This window comes from Vicugna pacos, chromosome 2 (assembly GCF_048564905.1).
Source record: "Vicugna pacos chromosome 2, VicPac4, whole genome shotgun sequence".
Lineage (NCBI taxonomy): Eukaryota > Metazoa > Chordata > Mammalia > Artiodactyla > Camelidae > Vicugna > Vicugna pacos.
The window spans coordinates 25,323,840-25,341,895 of record NC_132988.1 but is presented as its reverse complement, the minus strand read 5'-3'; the positions used below and the strand labels follow the sequence as shown (position 1 = coordinate 25,341,895).

Here is an 18,056-nt window from a genome sequence, read left to right as displayed (position 1 = left end):
AAGATATTACCATACCCAAGGTCATTTAAGTTTTTTCCCATTTTATCTTTTTAAGTTTAAAAGTTTTGTGTTTTGCATTTAGGTCTTTTTAAGGGTGGTTTTTCAACTGTTCCAGAACAACAGAACAACCTTTGATCCATTGTATTGTCTTCACTTCTTTGTCAAAGATCAGTTCAATATATTTACGAAGGTCTATTTCTGGTCTTTTTATTTTGTTTCATTGATCTGTCCATTCTTTGCCAAAACCACACTGTTTTGATTACAGTAACTTCATATTAAGTCTTGAAGTCAGGTAGTATCAGTCATCCAACTTTGCTCTCCTCTTTCGATATTGTATTGGGTATCTTGGGCTTTTTGCTGCTCTATATAACATTTAGAAACAGTTTCTTAGTATCCAGTAATAATTTCCCGGGATTTTGACTGAGATTATATTGAATCCATATGTCAAATTGGGCAGACTTGATATCTTGACATACTGAGTCTTCTGATCCATAAACATGGAATACATCTCCGTTTATTTAGTTCTTTGATTCATTTAATGAGATATTTGTACTTTTCCTTATATACAAACATATTTTGTTATATTTATATTCATTTTTGTGATGCTAATGTAAATCATAACTTGCTTTTAATTTCAAATTCTACATATTCATTGCTAGTATATAGAAAAACAATTAACTTTTATATATTAACCTTTTATCATGCAACCTGGCTATAAAAATGTCTCAGTTTCAGAATTTTTTTTTGTCATTTCTTTCTGATTATCTAATCACATCATCTGTGAACAAAGAGAGTTTTATTTCTTTTTTTTTTTTTCCAATCTGTATACTTTTTTCTTTCTTCTCTTATTTTATTTACTAGGTCTTCTACTACTTTGTTGAAAAGGAGTGGTCGGAAGAAACAATTTGGCCTTCTTACTAATTTTTGTATTTTTTTAATTTGAAGAATGACATAAATACACGCCTGAACAAAGTCCTACATCCATACAAAATCCAAATTTTACATAGATAACATTAATTTTACATAGATAAACACTTTATATATATGAATTTGCTAATTTCAGTGAACAAATGCAATGACTAATGACACTGATGTGTATATAGTTCATATAGTTTTCTGGTTTATAAGAAGAAATAGCATATTACTCTTTGTAATTTCATGATGAAATTCATTGCTATCTAGAGGAAGAGTTTTATCAAGAGCTTATAATCAAAATATTTCAAAATACTGTGAGGGTGACTGATTTTTCAGGTTTTTAAAGGAACTTTTTTTGCCTCCAAAACTGATTTGCAAGCTGAAAGTTTTTAACACCTGAATAAATGTAATTGAAAATTACAACCACTGTGTTAAAATACAGGAAAATGTTCTGACACATTTTATGAATTTAGAGCAACAATCAAATTTGAGTATGTTATAAAATGCCCCAAGTTGTTTGGATAGCATTTAAAGATAAGTCATTAGAACTAGTAGAGCAGTATCTATGTAAACTTTTTTTAAAAAAAAGCTTCATTATAATTATCCCATTTTGGTGGAAATTTCTTGTATTTATATTTTAATTTGTATTATTATAGTTAACTTCATCATTATATTGTTCAATTAAAAAAGGGTTGATAGACTACAGAAAAATTCCACCCTTATAACAAATTTTTATAAGTTAAGATAGCAAAATGCTAGTTAATAAAGATAAAAACGGTTTCTGTCAATTAGAGAAAAACTACGAAACACTCTTCTGCCATTTGCTACCACCTGTATCTACTGAGAGTTTCTTATCAATTTAGATTCCCTCAGAACGTAAACAATCTTTTAAACAGTTGAATTAACAGCTCAATGCAACCACTACATTTAATATTAAAAATTATATTTATAGAAGTAAGCTTAACTTTATCATTATAAGATTTGAAAATATTTTATTTTGAGGTATTTTACAAACTAAATATTTAAAATATTGCCTAAAATATGTATTTAATTAATCTGAATAGAATTGCAAGACAGAAAAGAAATTTTCACCTTGCCCTATATTGATGTCCAGGTTCCTTTACAGTTTAGTTAAGGCTGCTACAAAATTATTTTTTTTATCTGTGTGCATTTCATAAAAATGAGAAACATTGGAAAAATGAAGAACACTGAAACTGTGTGCTTACCATTAATATAACACTAATAATTTTCATTTATCATCATCATTATTACTGAACCTTATTTTCAGCACTGTAAGTTAATAAACATGCATAATCACAAGGAAGATTAAAATTAACAATAGTACTATTACTGAAAATATATCTTGCATGTAATCCTGCAGATTTTAAATAAATACTACTGAAAATATATTTTGCATGTAATCCTGCAGATTTTGAATAAATGCTGAGGAACATTTTCCTTTACATATTATTTTGTAACTTTTACACATAATGTATCATGCTTATATTTTATGCCAACAAATGTACTTAAAATAAAGGTAAGATTAACCGAAATATACATTGCATCATATACATGGGCTAAAATGCGTATGCAATCATTTCCTATTGTATATTATATGTTTCCAAATATTACTTCTGTAAATGATACAATGAAATATCTTAGACCTGAACTTTTATACATATTATGTGTTTTGGAGATTAAAGAGTGTGCCAGTTTTTATGATTTGACAAAGAATTTGGAATTGCACTGTGAGCTTTGTAATGTTTTAATTTACTAGAATAATCAGGCTTAACATACAGCTTCATGTTCACTGATGCACAATAAATAATTGGCATTTATAAGTTCTATTATATCTGAAAAGTCTTAAAGCATATGTAAGTTGTTATCCTAAATTTAGTATTTCTAAGCATTTTTCATGTAACAATAATTCTCTATAAATAAAAAATACATTCTTCTCCCAAAAATTTTTTTTGTATAAGAAACTGAAAATTGATATTGTATCTATAATTAATATTATTTTCAAGATTATGAAGTTACAATATATTTTAAAACATTCATCTCAGGTTTAGGTCTGTAATCAGTTTAGAAAGCCAGATGCTTTTTCTGTTCAGTAAGAATATAACTGACAGTTAACTTGGAATCTTGCACTTCTGCTAGATTGTTTTTCAAAATCTACAGTGATAATGAGGACAAGAGTAACAATGCCAATTACCTGCTATCTGCAATATCACTAACAGAGAAAATGTAGGAAGAATTCAAAAACTTGAAGAAAAAAAAGATAGGAACTTACCGGAGGAAATTTGCTAAGTGGCCTTCACTTAAAAAAGATCAATGAGAACTGTAAGAGTGCGTGAAGAAAAGCTTCTTGAACCATATCTTTAGGTCAGAATTAACATTATTTCTCTCTGTGCTGACACAGATAATTGGAAAAAATATTTCAACCAGCAGACCCCTGAAGTCGTGTCATTTTCATTTTCTTTAGAAGACACTTAAAAGACAGGTGCATCCACTGAAAACATCTACACATGCTAGAAGGGAGAAATAATTTACCAAAATGATAACTATCTGTCATAACGACAGAACTTTATTATCAGGAAGGCATCAGGTGAACTTCCAAGAATTCTTTTAATCCTTATCCCAAAGGAGAAGGAAATAATTTTATAAGGACACCTTCAAAAGACACTACAACAATTATCTAGACTCTTCTTTCCCATCTTTCTGACATGTGTAATTATTCATTTCCACATACTTGTATACTGTAATTACCTCAAAAATATTATTTTACACTTTTTGCAATTGAAGAACAAAATACTACAGATATGTTTTATCAGGAAAATCACTCAAATCACTAGGTGTCTGTTATTAACTTTGAAGATTAGTTACCAAGTATCAGTAAGAGAAACAAAAATAAAACCAAACTCCTTAAAAGTAACAAAGCTGCTTCACCAGTAATACAAGGCACATGTATTTCATGCACAGTGTCATTCCTTGGAGGGACTAATAGACAAATCAATCTGCACAAGTCCCAGGTAGACCACCCATCCTAAAGCCCTTTGAATGTCCATGAACCCAAAGTGTTCAAAGTAAATAAGAGAATACGTATTAGTGGCAGAAGAAAAAAATAAGTTGAACTCATTAACAAATACTCAGAGAAAACAAAACAACGGTCGATATTTACAACTGATATTCTCTACTTCACTGAAAATATACTCATCACAAAGCTTTGGTAGCCTTAACGTACTGATGAAGCCCCATTCTCACTATTTTATATCATTGCCACGATAAAGGAAAAAACATACAAAATCAATTTATTCACAGAAAATATTTTGTTTTATAATGTAGAAAGGATATTTTAAAGAGAGAAATTACTGTTTAAAAAAAATAATTCCTCTCAATATTTTCAAACTTAAAAGAAACAAAGAATGACTTGAATGTTAAAACTCAGTAGGTGACCAAAATGTAATACCAATTTAAAAATACGAACTGATCATTATAAAATGATGAAGTAAAGAAACTATCAAAAGAGGTTTCATATATAGACTGTTAAAGTTAGTGATGAGAGACACCTCATCTTGCATACCAAACATTTAAAAAATATATATCACAGGATGAGATATTAAAAGCATTAAGATGACTCCTAAGTAACTCCATTCCATACTTCATGGCATTTTTATTTACATGCCAAGATTTGTGGTTGTTTCACTTGTCCATATTTTCATATCTTTCCACGTGCAACTTAGCCTGCCCAAACTTCAACTTAAGTCTCACAGACTCCACAAAACTGAAACTATTTCAATTCTCACTACCTCACTATTGTTTGCCAATCTTCGTAATATGTATAATGTGCAATCCACCTGCGATCTTTTGATTTAGTGCTATATTTTCCTTCTGCATCATGCATCATGTGAATTTGTATCCTAAAATGGCTATTTTTACTGAATGTTACTTTAAGGAAGTTTAAAGTATATGTAGAAATCATACTAGGTTGGGTTCTGCAGAAGCAAATACCAAATCAGTATTTGGGGTGCAAGTTATTTATTAAGACTCAAAACTATCCCAAAACTGAACAGCATGTCCTTTCTTAAAAAAGGGCTTTGTCTACATATATAACACAGAAATGTATACAAATCATAAGTATACATCTGGATGAACGGCCTCAAAATAAACACACCATTTCTGTATTTTATGTAACTTTTGTAGCTGGTTTTGGATTAGTCAACTGCAAGGGGTTTCAATGCAGTGACCCCAGTTATACATATATGTTGGACACAAGATAGCTGGACGTAGATTTCTCATTTCCTAAGAAAACCTCCAATTTGTGTAGGTTGCCAGCTTTAGGATTATGTAAATAAAGTGTTGAGGAATAAAAGGTGTTTTCACCCAGCTTAAATCAGCCCAGGCAAAACAAATTGGGTTATATATATTCTACTCTATGTTTTCATCTTGTATCTACCAATTAAATCTAAGTACCAGGGCCGAAAAAAACAAAACAAAACAAAAACAACTCAAATCAGATGCTGAGAGCAATTAATTCATTGGTACTACTTAAAATGCCTAAATAGTGGAACAAGATCTCTAGATAGTCCTTAAGGAAGCCAACTAATGTTTTATTATATATGCTAGGCAAGTTAGCAATGAGAGATGTAATACCCTAAATAATATTGACTAAGATTAAATCATTAAAATGATTAAAGATTCAGGACAAACATGGTGCCCAGTTTTAAATAAATTTTCCTCTAGTAACAAAATATACATATATGATATAAGAAGACTTTCTTACTTTCATAAATTTATAATGTGTAGAAAAGTGTATTAACGTTGGGGGCAGTCACGGAGAGGATATGACCACTGGTTGACCATCGAGCTGGACCCGGGCGATTTGGGGCGCCCCTGCCCTGTCCTTGCAACATGGACTCCACGTGCCTTCCCCTGTCCAGAAGCTGCCCAAGGACACAGTCTTGAGATACAGGCTAAGGGTGTTGAGACCATCTGGATGAAGCACGTGACTGAACCCAGTGAAGGCCTCAGTATACACTTTTCAGATTCTGATGGGTGGGCGCAGAGATCTCTCTCGTCTTGTGGCCACTCAAGACAAGCCTCCTGTGTAAGCTCCCTTGTTTATGAAACCTGCCACCTGCCAGTCAGGAGTGGTCTGCCCCTTTCTTCGGTCTCCCCGGGGCCTCCATGCATGTGGGGGGCTTTACCTGGGACGCTCCAGAGGTTGCAACCCCACCACTGTCACCGGCAAAGTCTAATAAGAATTCTCGCGAAACAAAAATAAAATCTGGGTAGTAAAATAAAGTCTAACCTTTCTTTTCCTTCGTGCTTGTCTAGTTTCACTTGCTCATACGTTGGGGCGTACAGAGGTCTTGCACCTGTCGCTTCAGAACAGTTCCTAGGGCAAGAAGGCTGCCCACCGCACCTCACCTCAGCGGAGGCGCTGGAGCCCGAGCAGCAGAGCTGCGCAGTCTCGCGAGAACCCTGCCCCCTGACGGGAACCGCGTCAGGCAGCCCCGCCCACGACCGGTGAGGCCAAGTGTGCGCTCGCTGGTAGAGGAGCGCTGACCCTTCTCTGTGGGAATCCTGAAGTAACTTAGTTGAGGAAATTTTCCTTAGAGAGCGAGCACCTGTGCTTGTGTTTGCATTTTGTTTTTCCCTTGGAAGACCACCATCTCGGAGCGTCTCATATGTTAATTTGTTCGTGGATTCCTGGATGACAGAGATAATATTTCTTTCAGAATCCTACGTGAGTGTAAGACTCGTTATACATTTTTAGAGAAATTTTTCCTGTCTGATGATGAAGTTGAAGCAGGAAAGTTTTCTCCTTATCACTCTTACTAGGTAAGTAGATTTTTTTCCCCCTAACTCAGGCTTCCCCCTAAGATGTATCATTTTTGGAGCCCTGGCTTCATTCAGGGGGTAAGGTCTTATCTGTTGTTTCCCTCTGGCTGTGCAAACCCCAAATTAAATCCTCCTCAGCACTCTGAATTCCATTTCCTTTTTATAACTGGCTCGTGTTTTTTCCCTCAATATTTTGTTTTAGCCCTAACATGTATTTAATATGATATATGTTGCATCTTACCTAGAATTATAGATGTTTTGTAGCAGGACACTTTTCACTTTCTTTTTTTTCTTTCCTTGCTGTAATGCATTCCTTGTTAAATGCAGTCTTCCTCGATTAAAAAAAAAAAAAAAAGAAGATGAAGAAGGAAAGGGAAAACAGTCTACTCATTATCTTAATTCTCCCCTAAATCATTTGTTCGAAAAATCGCTGACTGTTGTTCACTAAGCATGTCCATGTCTCTACTTTTGTTTTTGAACTTCATAGTAAAGATTTAAGTTGAGCTTCAGTGAGTCCTTTTATTATGAGAATTTCACCAGTTGTTCAGTTCTATTTAGTGGATTTGAAACTTACATTTTATAACAGGAAACATAAAATAAAATGAAAGATTTTTTTTAATCTTCTAAAATAAATGCCACAGAGAACAAAAGTCATTTAGATCATAAAAAATGAAAATATAAGAATTTTAAAAGATAATTTATATTTCATTAATCAACTCACTCAGAAAGGTATTGCAAATATAATATATGGATATAAATTATCCTCTCTGTCTCACTAGAAAAAAAGATGCCTGCAGGACATTCTCAATTAATTTCCATATTTGATATCCTATAAATGTAAGATGAATAGCTATAAAAATTCAAGATGTAGGGTGAGGTTTCATATGAATATATCAATGATGGATTAAACAAATCTGATATGAAAATAAGACAACCCTTCCAGGCTTTGAGTATGCTGAATTGGATTATCCAGGGAACTACTAGATATGCATATAAAAAATAAGAAGTATATCTCAAAGAACTACATTGGAAGGTATTTTGCTTGAAAAATAATTATTATATAGAGTGAAAAAGATTATCAATGTACATAACTTTTAGGAATGAGCTTCAAAGAGAAATGACTCTTGTTAAAAAAAAAAAAAAAACCCAAAACACAACACTCAGGTTTCCTTCACTTTTCAATCATAATCCAAAATGCCTAGGATACATATTCTTCTCTCACTAGTTAGTTCTACATATGTATAACATATATCTTTCTATAACTTTATGTATATAATACATATGTATACATACATATGTATATATCATATATACACCATTTATATTTCTAAATATACAAATAGTTCATAAATATGCTGATTTTCCTGAAGCACATATATAAATATAGCATGTCCTTAAGTAATTATACTGATAGCTGTAAAAGCTGTTTTTAATGGAAAAGTTTAGTTTTAAAGACCAATATAGAAGAAAAATAGGACAGAGAGGTACAGAACAAATATGTGGAAACAATTTTATTTATCTCAGTGGAAGAAATTCTTTTCTAAAATTCACATGTTCTTATATGACTCATCATTCAGAAGTTCTCACTACTCTTTATAATAGTCTCCCTCCAATTCTGTGTATAGTAAACGTTACTGATAAATACTTTCTGAAGCTAGATTGTTATTACTCCCTCTTTCTCCTTCCCGCAGGTCTAAGGGACTTAAACATAATGGCAGCATCAGTGGAAGGGATCGCACCTCCCTACCCTCTAAATGTGTCATCTGTTTTTCCTGTCAGGTTTTGGGGTACTGTGATGCTTCATCCTTTGCAGAGGCCAACAAGTCCTGCCTTGACCTCTGGTTATAAGGTGCACAGTCTGCTCTCTCCTCATCCCAACTCCAGGTATTTCTTAAAAGCAGAGTACATTTTTAATTAACTCTTAGATTTTCTATTGTAATTATTGTGTTTTGTTTGCTTATGTTCTCTGTTCCAATTCCTGTACTTTCTGATACAGGGGTATCAGTTATCTGTAGGTGGAAACACTCTTGTCCCTCTTGACTTCTTCCTTCTGCTTTCTTCTGTTCGTGATTTTTCCTAAATTCTGCCTGAAATTCTAAAACCTGTCCTGTAAATCTTAAACTGAATTTTCTTTATTATTACTACTACTCTGTATCTCTTTATAGTGTATAAAATTCTGCTTCATTGATATTTTTGCATTGATTTCTATGGTGGACTTTGGCAACTTTATATTTCACTTTATTTTTTCTTGTCCCAGTATGAATGGTTGAGTTTTTGCTTCTAAGTAGAATATATAGTGTGATGTATATTAGATATACACATGAGTGTTTTCACAACACATACAACTACACAATAAACATTGAACTGCTTATATATATTTATTATCTCTGCACATAATTTGTAGCTTTTTATGAAGTACAGAAAAACAACAGATTAAGATAAGACCTTTTTGATAGAATATGAACTGTCAATGTATTTCTAAATTTATAAGTAAATATGGCAGAGTTCTGGTCTTCAAATCCAGAGTCCAGAAAACTACAGTTTGTAACAATTGTGGGAGGTCATGCAGAGAAAATATACTTGAACAGGCTTTGTTGGTATTTGCTAAGTCTTTGAAAAAATTGAAACAAGAGGGACTTTAACTTTTTATAAGGTATATGAAAAACAACATAACTCCATGCTGGTGTATTTTGTTACAGCCTGGAGTGATTTTTCTATTTGTATTTTGTTATCTACCTGTATTATTGGAAAGAATGTCCCTCTGGTCTTTAAAAGGCAGTGTCAAATGATGCTTCCTTCAAGAAAAGTGCTTCTCTGGTTCTCTGGGAGTTCTCTGAATATCTCATTTGATTGAAAAAAAGAATTTGTCCAGGTTGCTTTTATTTGTTCAGAAAAGATGTATTATAATTTCCATTTATAAGGCTCTCTAAATAAGTCAGGCTGGCTATAGTCAGTATATGTAAATATACTTGAAAATTTCATTACAAAAAGAAACAAGAGAAAGTTTTATAATTCTATGTACCAAAAACTTTATATATATATTTTTGGTCAGTAAAGTATTTTAAATGAAATATGTCAATAATTTTATTTTCATAGAAGAATTTATATACTTTTAAAAAGTTTATTCTTTATTTAAAATTATTTTCCAGAACTTTGTATGTGTATAGAATTTAACACATTCACATTCATTTATCATATGAATTTAAATATTTTAAATTAATGCTAAAATGGTACAATATTTGAAAGACTCCTATTCAAATATTTGCTTATTTTCTCATCACAACAATGAATAGTCCATGATTTTTGAAACAAAATCATATTATGTTTAATCAAAAACATACCTCGATTTTCTGCATAACTGTGTATAAAAATATAAATTTTCTATTAGTGTTATTTGCATGATTAATTTTGTGAGAAAAATAACTTAGATATGTGACAGTGTGTAATTATATTGAATTTACTCTCAAATATAGATAGCAAAATTCAATCATTAATATTTTTCTCAGTATGAATCTACCTTAATGATTTCTTTAATCAAATCACAAAAAGCATATTACAATAACTAAGGATTGAAGGTAAATCTATGCTAACAAATGCATTCTACTGTGTATGTCATTTATTGGTAAACAAAGACTCTTGGTACAAATTAAATTGCCATGCTAGTCTCTTCATCTATAATTGTAATTTTAAGTTTAATTTTCTTTAACTTTTACCTACTCTTTTAAGTCACTTTATTTAAGAGGACTGTCCAACATTAAGAAATATTCTTAAAGCTTGCCAAATATTTGTGACCATGTTTCTCCTCCTTCTTTTGAATTTTATTGTACTCCCTGATCCTTTTCCCAATGTGTCATCAAATCCTTGATTTTGTCTATTCTTGTATTTAGTAAATCTAGTTAATTTTGCTTGTATGAGGCAAAGATGAGTAAAGGAAAGTAATAATTGAAATGGTCATTTAAAATTAGACTGGGATTCCAAATGGTGAGGAAAAATGCTAATTCATAAATTGTATCTTGGTGCCCAGTAAGATATGAAAACAATACCATATTGATTTACAAATCTTATTCTTTCCTAAGATAGCTTAGCTTCATATTAACATGCATAATTTTATTGTAAAACACTTAAGTGTTCATAAAGAGATTGATTAAAAAATAACCCAACATAAAATCAAACTATGGAATGGTGATGAGTATGTAAAAGGAATGTAGCATAATATAGTTTGATTATTAAATTATATGTTCAATATTTTACTTAAATTTAGCTATTAGTTTCAACTGCTACCATTACAAATAAAACTTTTAACTTTACATTTTGGGAGTCTGGCTTAATAAATACCCAAAGGGCTGACAAGACAGGAAAACCGTTAGTGTCTGTCCAGAAATTATGAGAAAGCTTCAGTTCATGAACATAAGTAAACTGCATCAAATGCCAAACCTTCCCTGGTTGTTTAGAATTTTTTAATAACTTACTTATTATTTAAACATAATATCAAAGTTACAGAAAAGTTGTAAATGTAATACACAAAGTATCTAATGTCATTTACCCAGATTCACAAATTGTTTACATTTTAGTTTATTTGCTTTTACTATCTTTTATCTATGTATCTATTGTCTATATAACAATCATTAATAATATATATGTAAAGATTATTTCTAAAAATTGAGGGCAAATTGTAGGAAATGTGACTCTTTAATGTGACTTTATCCCTAAATACCTCAAAGTGTATATTCTAAGAGGACATTTTTGTAAATAATCATTAAACAATTAAAATCAGGAAATTAATATTGACACACCATTGACCATTGACACTAATCTATAGTCCATCAAATTAGGTGACATACAAGTTTAAAGAAAGCAACAAAGTTAACAATTTGTAAGGAGACTTTAGATTATGAATATCTACAAATTAAAAAAGCTAATACTTATAATCAAGCTAATACTTATAATCATAAAGCCTTAAAAATAAAAAGCTAAACAAAAGCATAATAATGGTAGAATATTTTAATTTACTCCTCTCAGATAATGACAAGGTCAAAAGAAAAACAACATCAAAAACAGAAACTATAGAAGGCCTAAAATAAGAATTTGTGGATTAGAAGTGATTGCTTACACATGAATTCTGAATCCTCAAATTAAAGGATCACATTCTGTTGAGTGTCCATGAAACATAAACTAAAATTGGATCAAAAAGAAATTAAAAACACACCATGAAAAGAGTAGAAATTAAACAAGTACTATTCTGAAATAATGATGCAAGAAAGAATAATTGATAAAATCAGAAAATAAAATGCCGAATGATTCCACAGAAAGATTCATAGTAAATTGAGTTGCTAATTGTGTATAAATATAATTGAAAACTGCAATGAAACTGATAATTTTCTATGAAAATGTAACTGCCACAATACATAGTGAAAAGGAAATAATAATATACATGTTGATTTATTCAAAATAATCAGAGAACTCTGTCATTGAGTTATCCCCTAAGAAAATACTAGGCAAGCTCAGACACTTTCATAGCTATACCAACGAATTATAAAGAACAGATAATTCCAACACTAAGCTATTCTAGAGCATAGAACAAAAAGATTAATTTTTAAAATATTATTTATTGTGACAAATATTGCATAAATAAATCTACACACCAATCTGAATTATGAATAAGCAAAAAAATTAAAATAAAATGTTAACAAATAGAAAATCCAAAAATGATTAAGAAAAATAACACATCATTTACAGTAGTTCATTCTTGAAAAGTTAACCATAATTAAGTACTAGAACATATTCAAATAAGTTACCACATTTATACATATAGGATAAAAATCCTGTAATTTTATACATATATGCTGAAATGTCATTTAACAAAATTTAAATCCCTATCATAAATTACAATTTTGAGGGTATAGTTTTCTCCCCCACCTATTAACATATTTTTCATTTTTTGGAAGTCTTACCTGGCATTGCCATTTCATGAGTCACTGCAACTAGAGCAAAATATTTTTCTCTGTTTAAAATTAGGTCTTTAATCTATTTTCAGTTGATTTTTTAATATGATGTAAGATAGAATCCAAATTCACACTTTGGCTTGTGAATATCCAGTTTTCCCAGCACCATTTATTGAAGAGACTCTCCTTTCCCTGTTGTGTATTCTTGGCACCCATGTGGAAGATCATTTGACTATATACGTGTAGGTTTATTCCTGTGGTCTCTATTCTGTTCCATTGGTCTGTACATCTGTCTTTATGCCAGTACCATACTGTTTTAATTGTGGTAGTTTTGTAATATTTTTAAATTCAGAAATGTGATGTCTCCAGCTTTGTTCTTCTTTTTCAAAATTGCTTTGGCTATTCTGAGTCTTTTGTGGTTCCACATGAATTTTAGGATTTTTTTTACAGTATCTATAAAAAGGCTACTGGGGTTTTGATGGAGTTAGCATTGAATCTGTAGATCACCTTGTGTCTTAGCATGTTTGGACTGGTATAACAAAATACCATAGATTGGGTGGCTGATAAACAACAAAAATTTATTTCTCACAGTTCAGGAGGCTAGAAGTTCAATATCAGCCTGCCATATGGTCCAATTTTTGTTAGGATCCTCATCAGGCTGCTGAGTTCTTGTATTCTCTCATATGGGTGTAAAGGAGCTTTCTTGTGCCACTTTTATAAGGGCATTGATTCCTTTTATAAGGGATCCACTCTCATGACTGAATCACCTCCCAAAGTCCCCATACCACCACTTTGATGGTTAGGTTCCAAAATAGGAATTTTCAGGGGACACAAACATTTAGACCATAGAACTTGCTAAATAAAAATCTAAGACTGGCAGAATAAGAGTTTATGTCAAACTACCATGTAAATAGCAGAAGCACATTTTAATATAATTAATTAATTAATTATTACAGAAATATATATTGTTTAATGCAAAAATATCTACTGATCTCCCATACATATTTCTCTATTTTGGGGAAAGATATACAATTAATTTGAATAATACTTTGCTTTCTTTTTTTGAAATGTACTCAAGATTGCACTATCATAATTTATTTAAATAGAGTTCACATTTGCAAGAGCCTCTGAATAGAATTGGTTGTCACACAGACACAATGACATATCAAATGTTTGAAATACTTAAAGCCAATGTTAACATTCATTTCCTTTCTTCCTTCCATTAAATTATTTTTTTACCCCAAGCAACACGATTGTTTAGAGGCACTTTATTAGAGAACTTGAGCCTTTCTTGTGTGGATGCAATGGCTTCCAGATTGAGTCATGTTAAATGTAGTCCAAAGGTAATATTTTTTCCCATTGGTAAAATTCAAACAAATCATAATGAAGCTTTAGTGTTTGTTGTCTGGATATCATCTCTAATTCTTTTCTTCAAAATAATTAGGATTGTTATTTCCAGCAGTATTTTGATATCAAAACTGTGTTCTAAAAGTAAGCCTGCAAAGCCTAATATCTCCCTTTATTAATTCACAATACATTTGGACAGTAACACATACTTTAGTTCTTGTTTTTCTTTTCTATGTATATTTATGATGACAAGTTAAAATTATAATGGAGTACTCATAGTTCAGGCATACAAAAAAGGAGTTGGGCAGGAATTAAGGATCTGGTCTCAGATGCGTCTCTGCCTCACTGAGAACTTAAGCTGTTTTTCAACTGTAGGTTATCATCAGCTGTATTCACAGCACCTGCTAGCTGCAGCCTTTTGGTCTCAAGTTCTCCTTTTTCTAACTATGCAACCATTTAAGACCTCAACCAATCCTTTCTTAACAAGCACCCTTACTTCTTGCCAGCTCCAATTATAATTCTGATAGCTCATGTAACTAACTGGTATCTTGTGATTTTTGCCTTTAGAAGCCTCCCCAATTTTGTAGTCCAACAGAACATAATTCAAGTGCTTCTTGAATTTGTGTCTCCCGGGCTGCAGTTCTAACAAACCCCAAATAAACACCTGTTATTCCAATCAGGTCTCCCTTTCTAAAATTTTGGTTAACATTTATATTGTTTCTCCACCTAAATTTTAAGCTTCTGGAAGACAAAAATCCTACTTATACTATTCTAGATTCCCTGATACACGGGATGGACATTCATTAAATTCAATATGAATTTAAAAATTTTCAAATAGCATTTCATTAAAATTAGATGTAAAAAGGAAATTACATTACCTTATGATGTTCTGATGGTAGGATGTTCTGATCTTAGCTTCAAAACTTCTAAAAAGTTTTTTACATTAAAATATTATTAAGAATACGTTTATCAAATTGCTTTATTAAATTAAAAGTGAGAATGAAGCAACTTCTTAAATTCCTTAAAAATCAGTTATCAAGAACTATTTTTATGTATAATATCAGACACTTTGTAGCTTACTAGTACTTAGACTCAAGGAAAGCCTATTGAAGTCTGTAATGTCTGTAATGTCTAATTTTCTTATCTGTGATTCTTCCTATCTCATGAGTGTGCATATATCAGTAGTGTATACTTGCTCAGAGTTGGGAATTTACTGAGCCTGTGATAGCTACCCAGAAACTGAAGAAGAGAAAGAGAACTTGGCAGTTAACTCACTTGTATCTTCAACCAAATGATCTGTGTGTAGTCATTAAAGTATCCTTTATGGCTTCACTGCTATATTTTTTCACCCAAGAAAGGTAATCCCAGAATAACTTCTGTGTACTTTGTACCTATACAATGAACTCAGTAATTTTGTTACTTGAACATAATGCGTAAGTATAAAACATGCTTACTTTTAAAAATTTTGTGTATATATTTTTTATTGAAATATTGTGAATTTACAATGTGCCAATTTCTGGTGTACAGCATAATGCTTCAGTCATACATGAATGTACATATATTCATTTTCATATTCTCTTTCACCATAAGTTACTACAAGATATTGAATATAGTCTCCTGTACTATACAGTATAAACTTGTTTATCATTTTATATAAATTAGTTAGTATCTGCAAATCTTGAATTCCCAGTTTATCCCTTCCCACATCTTTCCCCCGCTGGTAACCATAAGTTTGTTTTGTATGTCTGTGAGTCTGTTTCTGTTTTGTAAATGAGTTCATTTGCCTTTTTTTTGTAGATTCCACATGTAAGTGATATCATGTGGTATTTTTATTTCTCTTTCTGGCTTACTTCACTTAGAATGACAAATCTCCAGTTCTATCCATGTTGCTGCAAATAGCATTATTTCATTATTTTTTTAATGGCTGAGTAGTGTTCCATTGTATAAAATAGCCAAGATTGGAAACAACCTGAATGTCCATTGACCGATGACTGGATAAAATTTGTTTACTTTTTGTTGATAATGATTATACTGTTTAGGTTAAATAGCATAACATCAAACATGTTAATAACCATTTATCTAAAATAATTAAATTAAATAATTAAAATGTTAAATAATTAAATATTTATTTTAAAATAACTACCATTTATTTAAAAATCAAATACTTCTTCAAAATTTTATATTTTAAGATTTTTTTTTAAATTTAGAGTAACGTTCTATCCTCAGCTTAAAAACTGGGGATAAAACTTACATTAAAAAAATACTGCTTCCTCAAAAAAAGAAACAAAAAAACCAGCACCATAATCACTCCTATGTATGTAGTCAGTAAACAGATACTTCCCCCCAGACTTTCATAAAGTTTCTTAAGATGGCTTACCCTGTGGAAATCTTTGTTTATTATCTCTTTTGAGTAAGTTAAGAGGCAAGTTTCCTGGTTTAAAACAAATGCAAGCTTAACTAACTGAGAAACCATATTTCTAACTTTGAAAGGGATATCTCAGTGTTAACACCGAAAAAAAAAAAGTAATTTTGAGCATAAATGAGAACAAGCATACTAATACCTCAGTAAGAAACATTTTTAAAAACTACAACAGAACACCAGTGAGTAACATTCCAGCATTCCAAACATTCTGCTTGTTTTTGGAATGTACATTGAGTTTCTACAATTTTGATGTAAAAATATTAGAGACACTTCATGCTCTAATGAAGCAAGCTAGTCAGGACTGTCCTAGAATGATGTAAGTAGTTAGCTATTATCTTTAGAAGTAAAGATCACAAGATAATTTCATATCACTATCAAATTAGATATTGAGATACTTGGAATAAAAAAGTTTAAAACAAACAACAAGTCTATATATATATTTTTTTTCACAATCCCCTGTATCTTTCTAAAAACTTACATTTTGCCTTATCATTCTTGGATCCTCAATTAATCAGTGTCAATATATGGGCTTATTAAATGTTTTGTGGAAATAAGAGGAGAATACTATGTTCCATGTAATAACTATTGCCATTTTTTTATGGCCAGTATGCTGCCCTTATTCTACCATGGTTTACTAAAGTGCTTCTAAAATCCTGGAAATAATACCTGTTTTAATTTTTTGAAGAATTCAACAATAACAACCAGAGTAAAATTATGATTATACTAAAGAAGTTAATAACCAAATAACCTAGGAACTTGGTTCCATAATTTTCTGTTAAACAGATTATCTCTAAACCTTGAGCATATGAGTATTACTTAGTGAATGAAGCATATGCTTAATATACATATATTATATATGCAGTGCTCACTAATTTTATTAAATAGGGACTCTAGAAAATAGTATTCACAAAAAGACAGTTTTACTTGGGGTCTTTTACACCAAAAACAACTCAATCATTGAATAGCACCTGGATTATTTTTCTGTTACTGATCTAGAGAACAATTAATGATATAACTTTAAATATCTCACCTGGAAATATTATCTTGCAATAATAGCTATACATTTTATCTTGTGGAAGTGGGAAATATATATAACTTTAAATGTAATATTAAAACAATTTAAAAGTTACTTTTAGCCATCAGGAATTTTCCAAGAATAATGAAAGGAACTGACAAAATTCTGGAGAAAGCAAGAACATGCAAATGAATTAACAAAAACTTTTTAAGCCAGATTGACATGAACATGCTAATGACTATGTTCTGACTACTAGAGATTTCATTATAATTTACATCCCCAATTTGGATGCTTGCAAGCAAAGAGAGATATAACAACTTTGGTTTAATAGTGCAAGCTCTGTAAGCCATCTTTCCAGGTTTATACCCCACATCTTTCATATATTAATTGTGTACATATGTAAAAGTTACCTAAGTTTTCTGTGCCTTGACAAAATAGACCAATAAAATTGATCCTGATGCATTCAACAATTTAAGATTCAATTAAAAAACAAATCAAGTACGTTTTACTTAAGTGATATTTTTTCCCTAGTTTTTTGCTATTTAGAGGATAATATATTCTTATTGATTAATGT

At 31.0% G+C, this 18,056-nt stretch overlaps 1 long non-coding RNA gene across 1 annotated transcript in view; it reads right to left on the bottom strand.

The window, feature by feature from the left end:
• LOC140700016 (uncharacterized) overlaps positions 1 to 6,280 on the bottom strand; it is a 46,520-nt gene extending 40,240 nt beyond the window's left edge. The window contains exon 1 of the long non-coding RNA XR_012078216.1: positions 6,224 to 6,280. This is a non-coding gene — a long non-coding RNA (uncharacterized lncRNA). The remainder of the gene's footprint in view (positions 1 to 6,223) is intronic.
• Between the last annotated feature and the right edge of the window lie 11,776 nt (positions 6,281 to 18,056).